Below are 16,192 nucleotides of genomic sequence, written 5' to 3'. Positions count from 1 at the left end.
CAAAACCAGAGCTTGAAGGATTCAGCCCTGGGTGGTGGGGCTTAGAAATTTGGCTTCAGCCCCAGGCCCCAACAAGTCTAACGCCAGCCCTGGCAACCCCATTAAAACAGGGTCACGTCCCACTTTGGGTCCTGACCCACAGCTTGAGAACCACTGCTCTATGCTGATGGGAGAGAGTTTTCCTGGGGGTGTAGTTAATCCACTTTGCAAGAGGTGGCAGCTATGTCACTGGGAGAAGCTATATCGGTGGGTGTGCAAGCTGTGGTGTTTGCCACATTTAAGAAGTTTAATCAAACCCCATTTTTAAAACCACCTGTGGTCTGGGAATGGCAAAGGAGCTCGATGAATCAGGGTCTGTCCTTCAAAGTCCTGAAAATCACAATTCTCTATTCAGCTCATTGTGCTGGTATAGCTCAGTGGTAGAGTGGTTGATTGCAGCTCCAGTGATCCTCAGTTTAAACCCCAGTGTTCTCTTATAACCTTCTTTCCTTTTTTTAAAAAAAAGGAAAACATTTTCATTTCCATTCTCCATTCTGTTCAGGGGCTCCTCTATACGGGAGTGCTTGATATGAATGTAAACACTCAAGATTTCGCTGTCCAAATGCATAAAAACCTAGCGAAGCTGTCCATCCGCTGAAATCAGTTCCAATCCTCTAAGTGTCTAGTTTATTTTTTCATCAATTAAACAAAGGTATCATATGAATGTACATTTGCAGATCCCTATTCTCCAGGAGCTATGTTGTGCAGAAGAACAAGAACCACATACAGCTGTAGTTCAGGAGTCTGATGACAAATGTTCTGAGGGCTGGAAAAAATGCCTTCTAGTGAGCTATTGAACAAGCTCAACCTGTTTAGCTTATCAAAAGAAGATTGAAAGGTGACTTCATTGAAGTGTTGAAGGGCCTTAATGGAGAGAAAAGGTTGTGTATTAAAGGGCTCTTTAATCTAGCAGAGAAAGGAATAACAAGACCCAGTGGCTGGAAGGTGAAAAGAGACAAATTCATATTACAAATAAGACACAAATATTCAACAGCGAGGATGATTCACCACAGGAACAAGCTACCAAGGAAAGTGGTGGATTCACAATCTCCTGATGTCATCTAATGGAGACTAGATGCCTTTCTGGAATGTATTTGCCCAAAAGTAGCTATTGTGTCATACAGGAGGCCTGTGATATGCAGGAGGTCAGATTAGATGCTCTAGTTGTCTCTTCTGGCCATAAAGTCGACTAATTTCTGAAAAACTGAGTGTAGCATTGGGAGCAGCGTCTGATGTTTTCCTGTCTAGCCGGCTTGCTGCCTAGAACAAACGCTCCTTGAGTGGGGTGATCCACAGGGAGTAGCTCAAACCTCCAAAGTGCCTGGCCAGGGGCAGGACATTAGCCCAGCAAGGGAGGGGTGTGGCAGTGACATCACAAAGGCCTTTTGCAGGGGCTCAGACTATTGGTCAAAGGTGGTGGGGAGGTGGTGACCTCACAGAGAGATGCTGACATCAGCCAGGCAGGAGAGGGGCGAGGGGCCAGGGAAACCTCAGAGACCCCTGTGGCTTTGCTTCAGCAAGTCTCCTTCTCCAGGTCTCTATTTGAGGACTAAGAGAGTATTTGGGTTCAGGCACATGAGCGCCAGGAGGAACCTCTTTCGAGTTTTCTCCTTCCCTTTTAGTGATTTTACTAGAAAACAGAAGTCCCTGTTTAGAAGGTAAGAGCTTCCTCAAGGGAAGGGTGTCATGGGTGTGTCACAGTTCGGATGCCAGTGGCCCCCTACACTGTCAGGAAGTTCCCACCACCCTGCTCTGTGTTCGCAGGGCAGGAGAGAGCAGCATCCACGGCAGTGATTTGCTCCTGGCTGCCGGAGCAGAGCAGCAGGCTCAGCTGTCAGAACTTCCCAGAGCGATGAAAGGGGAGGGGCCCATCGCTCTGTAGCAGGAGTGCAGGGCAGGTGAGTTCACGGCGGGCATTGTGGGATACTGGGAAGGCCAGTTATGGTGATATAATGAACAGCAGCATTTACTCTGTTACTTTAAGTTTGCTGCAAAAAGCTCTAGACCTCTCATCGAAGTCGTTTTATTTTGTCAGCAAAACAGGGCAGTTTTGTCACCAGACATGGCATTGCAGTGTGTACACCAGCCACAAGCTACCGACCGAGAGAGTGTTGTGTATTTTTCACACACCTGAGCAATATAATTCTGCTGAAACAACTTTGTAGTGCAGACCTGGCCAAAGATTCACTCACACACAGCTTGCAAGGAAAATGTCACCTGCTCCTCTGCTTTGCGGAATCCAAAGACAAGCAAAGCTTGTCAGGCCCTGGTGGCGATGGCAGGGAGTCAGGTGTGGGCAGACAGTGTGTTATAGCCACCTACAGGCACCATGGCTTAGCTGGCTAAAGCTTCTGTTTCATAAACAGGAGATCTTAGGTTCAACTCCCAGTAGTGCCTGGTTGCTGGGGCACCTGTTATTTGCTACTGTCAGAAGACAAGATTCAGAGCTAGATGGGCCTTTGGTCTGGCCCAGTGTGGTTTTTCTTATGGTTTAAATAACACTCACAGGCACTGATAACAGAGTTACTGAATGTTTGGGAGTTAGGAGCGGGTAGGTCAGTGGTCCAGTCTCCACACAGATGACACCCTCCCTATGGGGTAGGGGCAGTTCTGAGCTCTCACCCAACTGCTCATTGTGGCTGCCAGAATCTGTGAGCAGCTTGTTTAGTTTACAGCAAAGGTTGAGTCCTGCTTTGTGCACCGTGTGTGAGAATGAAAATCCTAAACTGCCCTTTGAAATAACGAAAGCAGCAGGACGGGTTATTGTCCCTGCCCCCAAGCAGACAGACCAATGGAGAAATGCCGTCAAGTCCAAGGTGACACTCCACTGCCATTTAACCTTTTTTGCTTGCTAAACTCCTTCTTATCTGCCTGGCCCAGGCTGTCCTCTGCCTCAACTGCTGCTCCCGGCCTGCTCTAGAGTCAGGGTACGTCTACACCACGGGACTATTCCGAATTTGCATAAACCGATTTTGTAAAACAGATTTTATAAAATCGAGTGCGCGCGGCCACACTAAGCACATTAATTCGGTGGTGTGCGGCCGCGGTCCGAGGCTAGCGTCGATTTCTGGAGCGTTGCACTGTGGGTAGCTATTCCCTAGCTATCCCACAGTTCCCGCAGCCTTATTTCCGGGTTGAGATCCCAGTGCCTGATGGGGCAAAAATCATTGTTGCGGGTGGTTCTGGGTAAATGTCGTCAGTCACTCCTTCCTCCGGGAAAGCAACGGCAGACAAGCATTTCGCGGCTTTTTTCCCTGGATTGCCCTGGCAGATGCCATAGCATGGCAATCATGGAGCCTGTTTCGCCTTTTGTGACTGTCACCGTATGTGTGCTAGATGCCGCTGACAGAGGCGATTCAGCAGCGCTACACAGCTGCATGCTTTTGCTTTTGCATGACAGTAGAGATGGTTACCAACCATACTGTACCATCTACCAATCCATAAAATGGTAAAAAGATGATCATGGTTACCAGTCCTTTTGCACTGCGCCATCTGTTGCTGTTATAAGTGCCCCTGGCTGCTCTTAGCCAGGGGCGCAAAAGCCAAAATTGGGAATGACTCCCTGAGTCAATTCCTCCTTTCAAAAAACAATTCTTCCTATCAAAAAACAGAATCAGTCCTGCCTAGAATATGGGCAAGTGTACTAGAGAACCACTGTATCATAGAACCAGAGAGCATAGCTGCTCTGTGTCAGAGCCTGCAGGAATGATGAGCTGTATGCTATTCACAGGGGGTGCTCCTGCAACAACCCCACCTGTTGATTCCGTTCTTCCCACAGCCTTCCTGGGCTACCATAGCAGTGTCCCCCCACTTGTGTGATGAAGTAATAAAGAATGCAGGAATAAGACACACTGACTTGTTAGTGAGAAATGAGTGGAAGGCAGCCTCCAGCTGCTATGATAGTCCAGACAGGACATTAAGGAGTGTGGAGAAGAGGAGCCCAGCATCCTGCTGCTAGTCCAGGGGCAATTGAATCTTTTCTTTACACATGAAGGGTGGGGGCTGATGAAGCTCAGCCCCCTGTTGCTATGATGAAGACGGTTATCAACCATACTGCATCATCTACCATGAAAAATTAGGTGCATATGACATTGGGGGACCTGACAAATGCTAGTCGGCATGGTTACCAGTTCTTTTGCACTGCACCACATGCTAAAAAGCTCATGATGATGAGAACGGATACCAGTCATATTGCACCATCAGCCACCCATAGCGGGGGAGATGGGAGCAAGGATGTTGGTGTTGACTGCTGCAGCATTGTGTCTATCTGCAGCATTCAGTAAAGATAGGGTGACATGTTAAATAGTCACGAGAGGATTTTTTCCCTTTTACTTCTGGGGTGGGTGGGGGGGTGTACATTGCCGAGCTATGCCCTGAACCACCATGGACACTGTTTGTTTGACCCTAGAGCAGGGGCGGCTCTAGAAATCAGCCTGCCCCAAGCAGCGCGGAGCGCTGCGCCGCCCTTCCCCGGTCCCGCGGCGGGTCCCCTCTTCCCGCGACTCCGGTTGAGCTCCTGCCGGCATGCCTGCGGCAGGTCCACCGGAGCTCGGGACGAGCGGACCTGCCGCAGTCATGCCTGCGGGAGCTCAACCGGAGCCGCGGGAAGGCGGGACCCACGCAGTCATGCCTGCGGCAGGCCCGCTTGTCCCGGGCTCCGGTGGACCTGCCGCAGGCATGCCGGCGGGAGCTCAACCGGAGCCAAATGCCGCCCCCCCGGGAAACGGCCGCCCCAAGCGCCTGCTTGGCGTGCTGGTGTCTAGAGCCGCCCCTGCCCTAGAGGCACTTGGAGCTCAGCCAAGAATGCAAATGCTTTTCGGAGACTGCAGGAACTGTGGGATAGCTTGAGTCCTCCAGTCCATGAGCATCCATTTGATTCTTTGGCTTTCCGTTACGCTTGTCATGCTGCAGTGCGCTGAGTCCCTGCTATGGCATCTGTCTGGAGAATTTTTAAAAATGATTCTGAATTTCGTCTTCTATAACGGAGCGCTGATAGAACGGATTTGCCTGCCCTTACTGCGATCACATCCGCATGGTCCATGCTGGAGCTCTTTTTTTATTTTGATTTCGGACTGCATCGCCACCCGTGCTGATCGGAGCTCCACGCTGGGCAAACAGGAAATATTCAAAAGTTCGCGGGGCTTTTCCTGTCTACCTGACCACTGCATCCGAGTTCAGATTGCTGTCCAGAGCGGTCAGTGGTGCACTGTGGGATACCGCCCGGAGGCCAATACCGTTGATTTGCGACCACACTAACCCTAATCCGATATGGCAATTCCGATACTAGCGCTACTCCTCTCGTTAGGGAGGAGTACAGAAACCGGTTTAAAGAGCCCTTTATATCGATATAAAGGGCCTCTTGGTGTGGACGGGTGCAGCGTTAAATCGGTTTTATGCTCCTAAAACCGGTTTAAACGCGTAGTGAAGACCAAGCCTCAGACACGCAGGGCCCCCAGGGGAACAGAGGCTGGGACAGGGCAGCAGCCTGGGCTGGCTGGGAAGATGCTGGGAGTTCTCGTTCCCTGAGAACTGGCCCGGCTCCCTTCTCAACAGCAAACAAACCAATTCCACGTCCCCTCCCCAGAAAAACCAGCCTGGAGCCAAGGGCAGCAGGGGATGATTCCCTCCAGTTCCCACCGAGGCAGGAGAGAACCCAGGGTGTTTCTAGCAGAGCTTATGGAACTGATATGGGGAAACCAGCCTTTACTAACAGGCAGTTCCAGTTTAAGCTCAGTGTTTTTAACAATTTCTACAACATTAAATAACCCTTCAATCGTAGTGTCACCATCCATAAAATTGCTTCAGCCTTATAGGTTCCTAAGTGCACAACTAAACATCTCTTCAAACACAAGGGAGTGGAGATCAGTCAATGTTCAGAGTCATCCCACATAAAAGAACCATATTGTCGTACATACTGGCCCCATCATGTGGCCATCGCCTTTCCCTCCTCTCTGTTAAAAGTTTTAGTATTTTGCACAGAAACTTTCTTCCCTGAGGAGAGTCCTGGGAACCAGGGCTGCCAGCCAGACAAACACCTTTAAGAGGAGGCGTAATCTGCCAAAAAATGATCTCACTCCTTCAGATCAGTGACACCCTGAAATGTTACTTATCAGGGCAAAGCCGGAGGATTGAAAGCAGCTACATCAAACCCCCGTGTAGCTAACAGGAATGAACACAAACACTCCCTTGTATCTGAAGAGATGGTTAGTTTTACCCTTGGTAAACTACAAGACTAAAGGGAAAGGCAGTGGTGCCAGATATAAAGAGTGAAACACGAGACAATCAGCATAGTTATGCCCATAGTGACTGCAGATTATTTCTAAATTCTTCTTATTATCATCAGTGTATTATTTTTTCTGGAGTCTAGACATTGACTATATCTTGACCAAGAAATTTAGATCTTGATAAAATAATCGACTATCCCTGGTTAAGGGAATGGACTTGATACCCACTGGGGTGTCCCTACACAGGTTCAAGTACTAACAACAGTGGCTTCCTTTTAGCCATAGATTTTAATCAGGGCAATAAATTGATACGAACTCCTGTAAAATCATTTTCCAGCCCGACTCCTTCACCCACATTTGTTAGGGCATTGGGCCACCATATGGACGTTTCATTTCCCTCCTCAATTTCACACAGAGACACAATTTCCTTTGCACAGATCCATGAACAGCAAAACCTCCCTCTGTCTCTTGTCTGAGCCAGGGCATTCGATTCCATTGAAACCTTCTCTCCTGCAATGGCGATGGTCAGACAGAGGGGACGTGGCCACCTTCACCTCTAACAGTGAGATATTGGCTCAGCTCTTTCTTTATGCTGCTGCTGTTAGTCCATGAAATATCAGGGATGGAATGCAAGGCTGAGTTCATGCACCAACCTCCTGAAACATTTCAGTGCCCAGAGAAATCCTGACCCCGGCTGTTGGAATAATATGGTGGAGATTCGAATAGGAAAGGGACTGTCTGAATTGTCAGTGTGGGGAATGGACAACAACCTATAGCAATGTCATTAACCACAAACACACTCTCATCCTGCTCCAGCTGGAAGGGAAATGGGCAGGAACTCTTGCTGTTCAGCCATGGACACACTTACACTAATGCACAGCCAGGAGTGTGCTGGGGGAGCTGGTCTGAGCAATTTGAAGTGACAATTCTGTGAGAACAGAATCATGGTGTAGTGAAGTAAATGTACATTAAGTACTTGTGGCTGAGTGGCTAAGGTGATAGACTAAACATCCATTGGGGTCTCCCCATGCAAGTTTTAATCCTGCCAACTATGGAGGCATTAGTATGTTACTAGTGCCTGAGTGTCCGCAGAGCTGGATTTGGTCTCACTGTGAGGCTGGTTACACTTAAAATGCTGCTGTGACACTGCTCTAGCACTGTGGAGTAGACAGCTGCTACAGTGATTAGAGTGGTTTTCCATCCCTGTAATAGCTGCATTGGCAGAACAATCTTTCCTTTCATTTAGCACTATCTAACCACAGCTTAGGTCAGCTTAATTATACTGATTTTGGGGTTTTTCACACCCTGAAAGACCATCATGCTCTACCAACTGAGCTAGCTAGATTTAAAGTCAGTCATCTGCCCAGTCGCAGTGTAGAAGGAGCCTGAGGGTGTTTATTTGTGAGCTGAGGTTCCCTGTCTGACATTTGCCTTCTTTCCTGCTCCGTTATGTCTCCAGCGAGCAAACCGGAGCTGTCACAAGGCTGGTTAGATGCTGCTTTCTAGCCCAGAGAGCTGGGGTTGATGTAGCATGCTGTCGCCATCAGCTGGTCAGAGTAACCAGGGTGGGAGGGTGGAATTTAGGATTCTCCCACCAGTGGGAGGTGCTGTTGGATTCATCTAGTGGGGGAGAGTCTGAGTCTGAGTTCCCCACACACACATTTTCACAGGGAATCAGGTCCCCTGGGGAAAAACTCAAAAGAAGCCCAGGCCCAGGAGTGTCAGAGAAGGGAATCACTGTTTGCCTTAAGAGGTGGGTGAGGGAAACCTGCAGGTCCTTAGATCCCTCCAGCGCCTGATAGAACCATTTGTGGGGAAGGTCTGGGGAAGCCGAGGAGGACAAGGAGACAGGAAAAGGGCTTGCAGCTGTTGTGCAATCCCCATGCTCCCAGCAGAAGTGTCCGGGGGGCTCAGTGCTCAGAACTCACAAGATGGCAAAGCTCAGAGCCCTGTTACACAGAGTCAGAATGTGATCAGCTCACACCCAGGGGGAGCAACACCCCTCCCTTGGTCTCTATGCCAGAGCTCCTATCAGCTCAGTGTCCTTCCCACAAGAGCGGGCTGCTGAGAGGGTTGCGATGGGGTAAATGAAGGCAGAGGAGGATTGTTCCTCATGTGGTTTTTTTGTGTGTCTCTGTGATCCTGCTGGAGGAAGCATCATTTGAGTTTGTTTCAGTGACTTGGGTTGGGCTGAGGTTGTGACCCTGAGCACAGGGGTTCTCTGCTCTTAGCCCCTCAGGGAGTGGACAGTGGAACAGTTTCAGAAAGTGGCTAGAAAGTAGCCTAAGAAAGTGTACCATAAGTGAGAAGAACAACACCATCATCACCTCCCTGGTGGTCTAGTGGTTAGGATTTGGCACTCTCACTGCCAAGGCCTGGGTTCAATTCCCAGCCAGGGAAAAATGGCTTTAAACCAGAAAAGCTTCAATTATTCTTCACTTGCAATGTAAACGAATCCATTGTATTTTCCTGATTCCCCCCATCTTCCCAGTGTCTCCATGGCAGGGCTGGCTCCAGGCACCAGCGCAGCAAGCAGGTCCCTGGGCTGGTCAATGGAAAGGGGAGGCTTCAGCGGCAATTCAGCCCTCTCAGTCCCTCTCAGAGGGAAGGAATTGCCACCAAAAGTGGCAGCGGTAGAGCTGCCATTGATTGCAGCTTTTTAATTTTTTTTTTCCGCTTGGGGTGCCAAAACTACTGGAACTGGCCCTGCTCCATGAAAGACAATTTGTTAAATCCCAGATGAGTGGAGTTCTATCAGTTCTCAGCCTGAGTCCTTAGGTCTTAATCCTGAGGCTATTGTCCCATCATGGGGCCATTTCCCGCCTCTCTTTCATACAGAAGCACAATTTTCCTTGCACAGACACAGGAACAGCAAGATCTTTCTCTGTCCCTTGTGCAAAGCAGGAGGCCAAATTCCATGGAAACAATGGACAAGCAGGGGGCCCTGGGCACATCCAGCCCTGGCCGTGAGATGTTCCCTCCCCTCTTTCTTTATGCCCCTGTTGTTATTTCATGGATAGTCTGGGATGGGGGAAAAGCTGAGTTCACTCCAGGTGGAGGGGGAAAGAACCCTGAAAGTCTCAGGACCCAACTCCTGCTACCAGGATCACCGAGGTGCTGGGAATCTGCATGGGAAAGGGACTGTATGAATAGTCAAGGTGGGGAATGAATAACAATCTATAACTAGATCCACCTCATTAATCACTGACACAGGCTAATGCTGCTGCCAATAGAAGGGAAACTGGGAGAAATTCTTTGCTGCTCAGCCATGGAAACAGTGACCCAATTGCACCGCAGTGAATGTGCTGGGGAAAGCTGGACTTTACAGGCAGGTGTAAAAAGCAGATCCTAGAAACACCTGGAGCTCCCCACAGCACTGCTGCCACCAGGGTCAGGTGTTGAGCGACTCACAGCGCCCCTCCCCTCCCATTACCTTCCAGCAGGGGGTGGCAGCGCCCCCCACCCAATGCTGGGGAGAGACCTGATTATATCTCTGCACCCTGAGTCCAGGGCACCCACTCTCTCTGCCCCACACATCAAATCTGGCCCTGCTGCAAAGTGACCCTAAGAACCAGCAATCTCCAGGACAGCAGGTTTGGCCCTCAGAGCAGGGAATGTGTCCCCCAGGCTGCTCTTAGGCCACTGGGTGCTCTGGAAACAAGAGGGCTATGAGTGTAACCCAGGGGTCAGCAACCTTTCAGAAGTGCTGTGCCGAGTCTTCATTTATTCACTCTAATTCAAGGTTCCGCATGCCAGTGATACATTTTAATGTTTTTAGAAGGTCTCTTTCTATAAGTCTATAATATATAACCAACTATTGTTGTATGTAAAGTAAATAAGGTTTTTTAAAATGTTTAAGAAGCTTCATTAAAAATTAAATTAAAATACAGAGCCCCCAAGACTGGTGGCCAGGACCTGGGCAGTGTGAGTGCCACTGAAAATCAGCTCATGGGTCACCTTTGGCACACGTGCCATAGGTTGCCTACCCCTGGTGTAACTCATAGCAAGCAAAGACTATCTGGGGATGTAGCTCACTGGTAGAGCACATGCTTTGCATGTATGAGGTTTTGGGTTCAATCCCCAGCATCTCCAGGTTTCTTTTTCACCCTGCTGCTTTGCTCATACCCAGAGGATGTGGCCCAGCAGTCTCCTGCAGGAATTTCAATCCTGCTCAGTGAGGCAAGTGCCAATTGCATGGAAGGTTGTGGGGTTCTGCTCCTAAGTCACCTCAGTACATGTAAGATTCCCACCCGCTGTGCTGCCTGGGACAAGGGTAGATGAGAAGGGCGAATCCTCCAGCACTGGAGGGAAAGGTCCCATCTGCACAGACTGAGAGGCCAGGAAACAGAGGGGCAGTCAGTGCTCAGAGAGGAGAGAGGTCAGTGATTTACACCCACCAGGGGACACTGTCTTTTTGAGGCGAGTGCAGCTGGCTTGGGATGGTGCTGACGATGGGTAGAAAAAAGGCTGGAGTCAATGACAGCCGAGACCACAGAAGGGGAAGGGGAATGGCAGCCCCACAGAAGGTCCTGGGTGCTCAGATGCCCCAGTTATTGCACCCTGGCCTGTCACAGAGAGAGAAAAGACCCAGCGGGACCCAGCCCCCCTACAGTGATCCCATGGACAAGAACCTGGCTGGGAGTGGGGTGAAGGTTCCCTGTGGGCAAAGGGTGTTAGCCAAATAGGCTCGTTCCCCCTGGAGCGTTCCCAATTACCCCAAGGAGGCACGGAGAGACAGGGGGACGGTTACCAGATTCTTTATTCGGTCAGCTGAGCGGGTGTCCTTCTCGGCTCGTGCCTGAGAAAGGAGCACACTATACAGGTCCGAGACAGGTCCTTTTATACCTTCGATTCGCATGTCAAATTCTGCTAACCTATGCATTCTTTACATTTGTGCCTGGTAATAATTAGGAAGCATCTGTTCCCCCTTACCCCCTCCTCATATTCCTTTTCCATGGTCGTGGAACATTTGTTTAACTCATTCCCATTTTTGGTATACATTATATATATATCTTGTGTCCATGAAACTTTGGACGGGGGTAGCAACTGGAAAAACAGGAGGGGAAGATGACAAATGCCTGAGCATATATTTAGCTTAAGCATATATCTGGCCTTATTTGGCTTAAGCATATATCTGGCCCTTTTGTCTAACAATTCCCCCCTAAAAAGCAATTTGAGAGCCTTACGGCCCCCAGTCTTCAGCTTTTACTGGCTGATACATAGCCATCATCCGTTGATGTATCATTCGATTCACCATTCGTCGAACCAAGGTGACTACACAGGGAGCGAAGCAAGCTGGGGTCAATAGGGTTGTAATAAAGAGTACAAAGAGAAGAAAACCTTCTCGCAGCCATCCTAGTTGCGGCAACCAGGACGTAAACCAATCCGTATTCCAACCACCCCAGGTTTGGACCGGGACGTGGGCTAACTTCCTCAATTCCTTTGTTATTTGTTTTACTGCTTTTCCATTGTCATCTATTTGTAAGCAGCAGTTAGACTCGTTTAACTTTGCACAGATTCCTCCTTCCTCTGCCAACAAATAATCAAGAGCTAGATGATGCTGATAGATCACATTTCTCATCTGAGTGGACTGATCGGCTAAGAGATCAAGAGCCTCAGCCGTCTGATTAGTTATTATTTCCAAGATAGCTTGCAGCCTGATTATCCGATTTAAGTTGTAAATGGGCTCTCTTGCCCCTGCGATCCATTCATTTGGATTCCATGTAGCTGGCCCATAATGTTTTATAATTCTCTCAGGGGGCCATTCCTGAGCTCCCCACGTTTGGGAGCTTCCAACGGTCAATGAGGAATCCACAGACCGCCTCTCCCTAATCAGATCATCGTACACCTTGACTCCCAATTTGCCTCCCTGTACCTGGGGTAGCAGGAAGAACAAGGGCCTAATGTAGCCGACGTAACATATTCCTGACCAATTTGGGGGCAATCTTCGATAAGCGTATTGCCCACATATCCAGTAATGGCCTTTTAGGGCCCAATTTCCCTTTGCAAAGGGGCCCTCCCAAGTCTCGGGGTAGTCCTCGGGGCCCGGCTCTTCATAGTATAAAGAGTTACCCATCTCTAGGGGACCCCCTAGTACGATGGACGTACCTTCGGGATTGCAATATTCACATTTCCACGCCCCAGCCCCTTCCCTCCAACCACAATTACAACCGAATTTAGGGCTATTGGTTGTAGACCAGAAATGGTTGAAATGGGTTACCCGAGTTCCATTAGAGTGTTGCCATGCCCACTGGTACCAGCGTACCACATGGTCCTTACTGATGGTGTTGTCGCGCTGGCAACTTATAAAGAGGGCATCAAAGAACCCATCTAGTCCTACGGCCTTACAACCCTCGCCAGTATGCTGTTGGTAGGAACATTGTACCCAGCTATGATTAGTGAGTTGTACGTGGGTGTCGTTCCATCGCCCTTGATATTTAGAACAGTCATACGTATGGCAACTAGGGTGATCGTGGCAGTCAAACCCTAGAGATAGGGTCCAGTCACATTGACTTTCACCCACAGACACTCCCTCTTGTCGAGTCCGATTGAGACAGAGGATCCCTATTCCAGAAGAATAGAGGCGCCAAGGACTGCTATCCTCAGTCCAATGTCCCGTTCCATCATGGACTATACTCAAGTTACTGATCCACCATTTAGCTTGTACCGGCTGGGCTACCCAAGGCCACTCATTCCAATCCCCTGGACCCCCACAAACCCAGCAGCTGCTAAGATTAAAGGAATTAGCTATTGTCTCCCCTAGTTGCACAAACCTATTCTCCCAATCAGAATAACAGTGCGAATATACAAACAATAGTATTAATAGTAAATGCATCATCGTTTTCTCTTAAACAATCCTTTTAGTCCGTCTAGTCCTTGATATTCCCAGACGGTGTCTTCGCCCGTGCCACCCCGGGCCTCCGGAGCCGGGGCGGACAGAGGGCTGATGTCCTCTTCTGTTGAGTCGGCTTCCAGGTTCAGGTTCAGGAACCGCTTAACCCGTGTGTGGTGTGACCATTTGTCGCTCCCGAGGACTTTAACCGCGGCTTGGCTGATGAGCGAAACAGTGTGTGGACCGTCCCACCTCGGCGTGAGAGGGTCACGCTTCCACTTTTTGATAAGGACCTGGTCACCGATCCGGAATGGATGCACGGTCTGGTCCAAGGGAAGGGCCTGGAAAGGCGCCGCGTATCGATGCAGCTGTAACAAAACAGATTGCAACCCGGAAACCTGTTTCCATAGTAAGTCATTTCCCACTTCCCAGGTTACGTCCTCCCGGAACCCTGGGATGAGTACTCGGGGAGGAAACCCAAAGACCAGCTCAAAGGGTGAAAGTTTAAGACCCTTTCGCGGGGCCCTCCGAATGCGGGTGAGGGCGAGTGGCAAAGCATCGAGCCACTTTAAGTTAGATTCTGTGCATATTTTAGTAAGAGTATCTTTGAGAATTCTATTCATCCTTTCCACTTGACCCGAGCTCTGCGGCCTCCAGGGTGTATGTAGTTTCCACTGTATGCCGAGAGCCTGGGATACCTGCTGGACCACTTGTGAAACAAAGTGGCTTCCCCTATCAGACTCAATTACTTCGGGGAGATGGAAACGAGGAAGTATTTCTTGTACCAGGGCCTTAGTGACAGCCCGGGCCTGACAATGCCGGGTGGGGTAACATTCCACCCATCCGGTAAGTTGATCAACAAATACAAGCAGGTATTTATAGCCCCTGCAAGGGGGCACCTCAGCGAAGTCAACTTGCCACCTTTGAAAAGGGAACATAGCCCATGGTCGGCCTCCCATCGGGGCAGGAGGGCCACATCCCTTCTGGTTAGTTTGTTGACAGACGGCACAGTTATTAACAATTCTCTGGGCCTCCATGTGCATACCCAGCCCCTTAAGGGATCTGGAGGCCAAATCAACCATTGCCCCAGACCCCAAATGTCCCTCTCTATGCAAGAGCCGGAAGATTTCCTGGAGTACTGGCCTGGGTACAAAAACCTCTCCCCCAGGCAGTCTCCACCATCCAGAGGAAACCTGCCGGCCTCCCGCAGCCTGGGCTTGACCTATCTCCTCGGCCGTGTATTGGGGAGGAGGGGCTTTAGCCTCAGTGTCCTGAACCATGAGAAGCCATAGGGCCCCATCTCGGGCGGCCTCCTTCGCAGCCTGATCAGCCAGCTGATTATACCTTCGCTGTTCGGCCTCTGGGGCTTTCCCATGGGCACGCACATGTATCACGGCAACCCGGAGAGGGAGCATTAGGGCCTCGAGCAACATTTTAATGAGGCTCCCATGTGCAATCTTTTGGCCTGAGGCCGTAATGAATCCTCTTTCTCTCCACAGGGTCCCATGTGCATGCACTACCATGTAGGCATACCGACTGTCGGTATACAAGTTAAGGGTTTTCCCGGCTCCCAAGCGGAGAGCCTCAATGAGAGCCACTAGTTCCGCTGCCTGAGCAGATAAGTTGGAGCTGAGTTTAAATTTGTGTATCCCTTTATCCTTAATCACCACCGCTGCCCCAGTAAATCGCTTGCCATTTACCACATAACTAGACCCATCAACATATCCTCAACATCGGGATTGGGCCAAGGCAGATCTGAAAGATCAGATCGGGGTTTGGTCTCTTGTTGCAAGACTTCAATACAATCATGCATAGGACCGGCCTCAGAGGAGGCCTGGGGCTCAGGCAAGAGGGTGGCCGGGTTAAGGAATTGACTGTCTTAAAGGTCAGATTGGGGGCCAGCAGGAGCCCCACTTCGTATCTAGTATGTCGACTGGGGTTTAGATGCTTTTCCCCAGCACCAGTTCCCAGTATCTGAGGCACCCCGTGGGGGACCACAACTTCAGTATCTCCACCCAGGGTTAATTTTTCGGCTTCCTGAACGAGGAGGGCGGTTGCTGCTACGGCCCGCAAACAGGCAGGCCATCCTTTGGCGACGGATCCAAGACTTTTGAATAGTATCCAATGGGTCGCCAGGTTGGTCCTGACCTCTGGCACAGGACTCCAGCTGCCACCCCTCTCCTTTTATGAACGTATAGGGTGAATGGCTTTCGGGAATCTGGGAGAGCCAGAGCAGGAGGCTGAACCAAGGCTTCTTTAAGCTCTCGAAATGCTTTTTCCATTTCCTTGGTCCATACCCAGTGAAGCAAACCTTCCTTAGTTAGGGACTCATATAATGGTTTAGCTTTTCCCCCATAGTCAGGAATCCAGAGTCGACAAAGCCAGTCAGTCCCAGAAATGCTCTTAATTCTCGGGGTTCGGGGCTGAGGGCTGTCGAGTATAACCTGAATTCTTTCTTTCCCCAAACTGCGACTCCCTTGGCAGAGGTGATACCCGAGGAAGGTGACCTGTTGCTTAACTAATTGAGCTTTCTCCCGTGAAACTTTATATCCTTGTTCCCCAAGGTAATTAAGGAGCTCTATTGTGTGTTCTTTACATGCTGCCTCTATTTCAGTACTTAAGAGTAGATCATCACAATATTGAACTATGTTCCATGCAGGGTGGTTAGCTAGGAATGGAGCCAGGTCCCTTTTTAGCTGGCTGCCAAAAATCTCAGGCGCACAGGTAAGCCCCTGTGGGACAACGGTCCAGAGATATTGGGCCTTGTAGTGGGTGTCCGGATCCTCCCATTCAAAAGCAAACAACTTTTGAGATTCTAAATCAAGGGGAATGGAAAAGAAGGCGTCTTTTAAATCTATTACCGAGAACCAGCCGTGGTCTTTAGGTACTTGGCCTAAAATCGTATGGGGATTTGGGACAACTGGGTAGGGGGCTTCTATTAGTTTGTTAATCTGTCTCAGGTCCTGGACCAATCGATACTGTCCGTTAGGCTTAGGCACTCCCATTATCGGAGTATTGTATGGGGACGTGCCTTCCCTTAGCCATCCACACTGCAGGAATTTTTGAATCAGAGGTTTCAGCCCGATTCGAATGGTTA

The 16,192-nt window shown here is 49.7% G+C and overlaps 2 non-coding genes across 2 annotated transcripts; both read left to right on the top strand.

Annotated features, from left to right (window-relative positions):
- The first annotated feature begins 8,591 nt into the window (after nucleotides 1–8,591).
- TRNAE-CUC lies at nucleotides 8,592–8,663 on the top strand. Its single transcript has one exon. It is a non-coding gene; the product is annotated as a tRNA-Glu (tRNA).
- A 1,620-nt stretch (nucleotides 8,664–10,283) lies between these two features.
- TRNAA-UGC lies at nucleotides 10,284–10,355 on the top strand. The gene has a single exon. It is a non-coding gene; the product is annotated as a tRNA-Ala (tRNA).
- Nucleotides 10,356–16,192: the final 5,837 nt, after the last annotated feature.

Source organism: Mauremys reevesii, unplaced genomic scaffold, assembly GCF_016161935.1.
Source record: "Mauremys reevesii isolate NIE-2019 unplaced genomic scaffold, ASM1616193v1 Contig35, whole genome shotgun sequence".
In the NCBI taxonomy this organism is placed as follows: domain Eukaryota; kingdom Metazoa; phylum Chordata; order Testudines; family Geoemydidae; genus Mauremys; species Mauremys reevesii.
The sequence above is the reverse complement of the archived record's forward strand: the minus strand, read 5'-3'. Positions and strand labels throughout refer to the sequence as shown.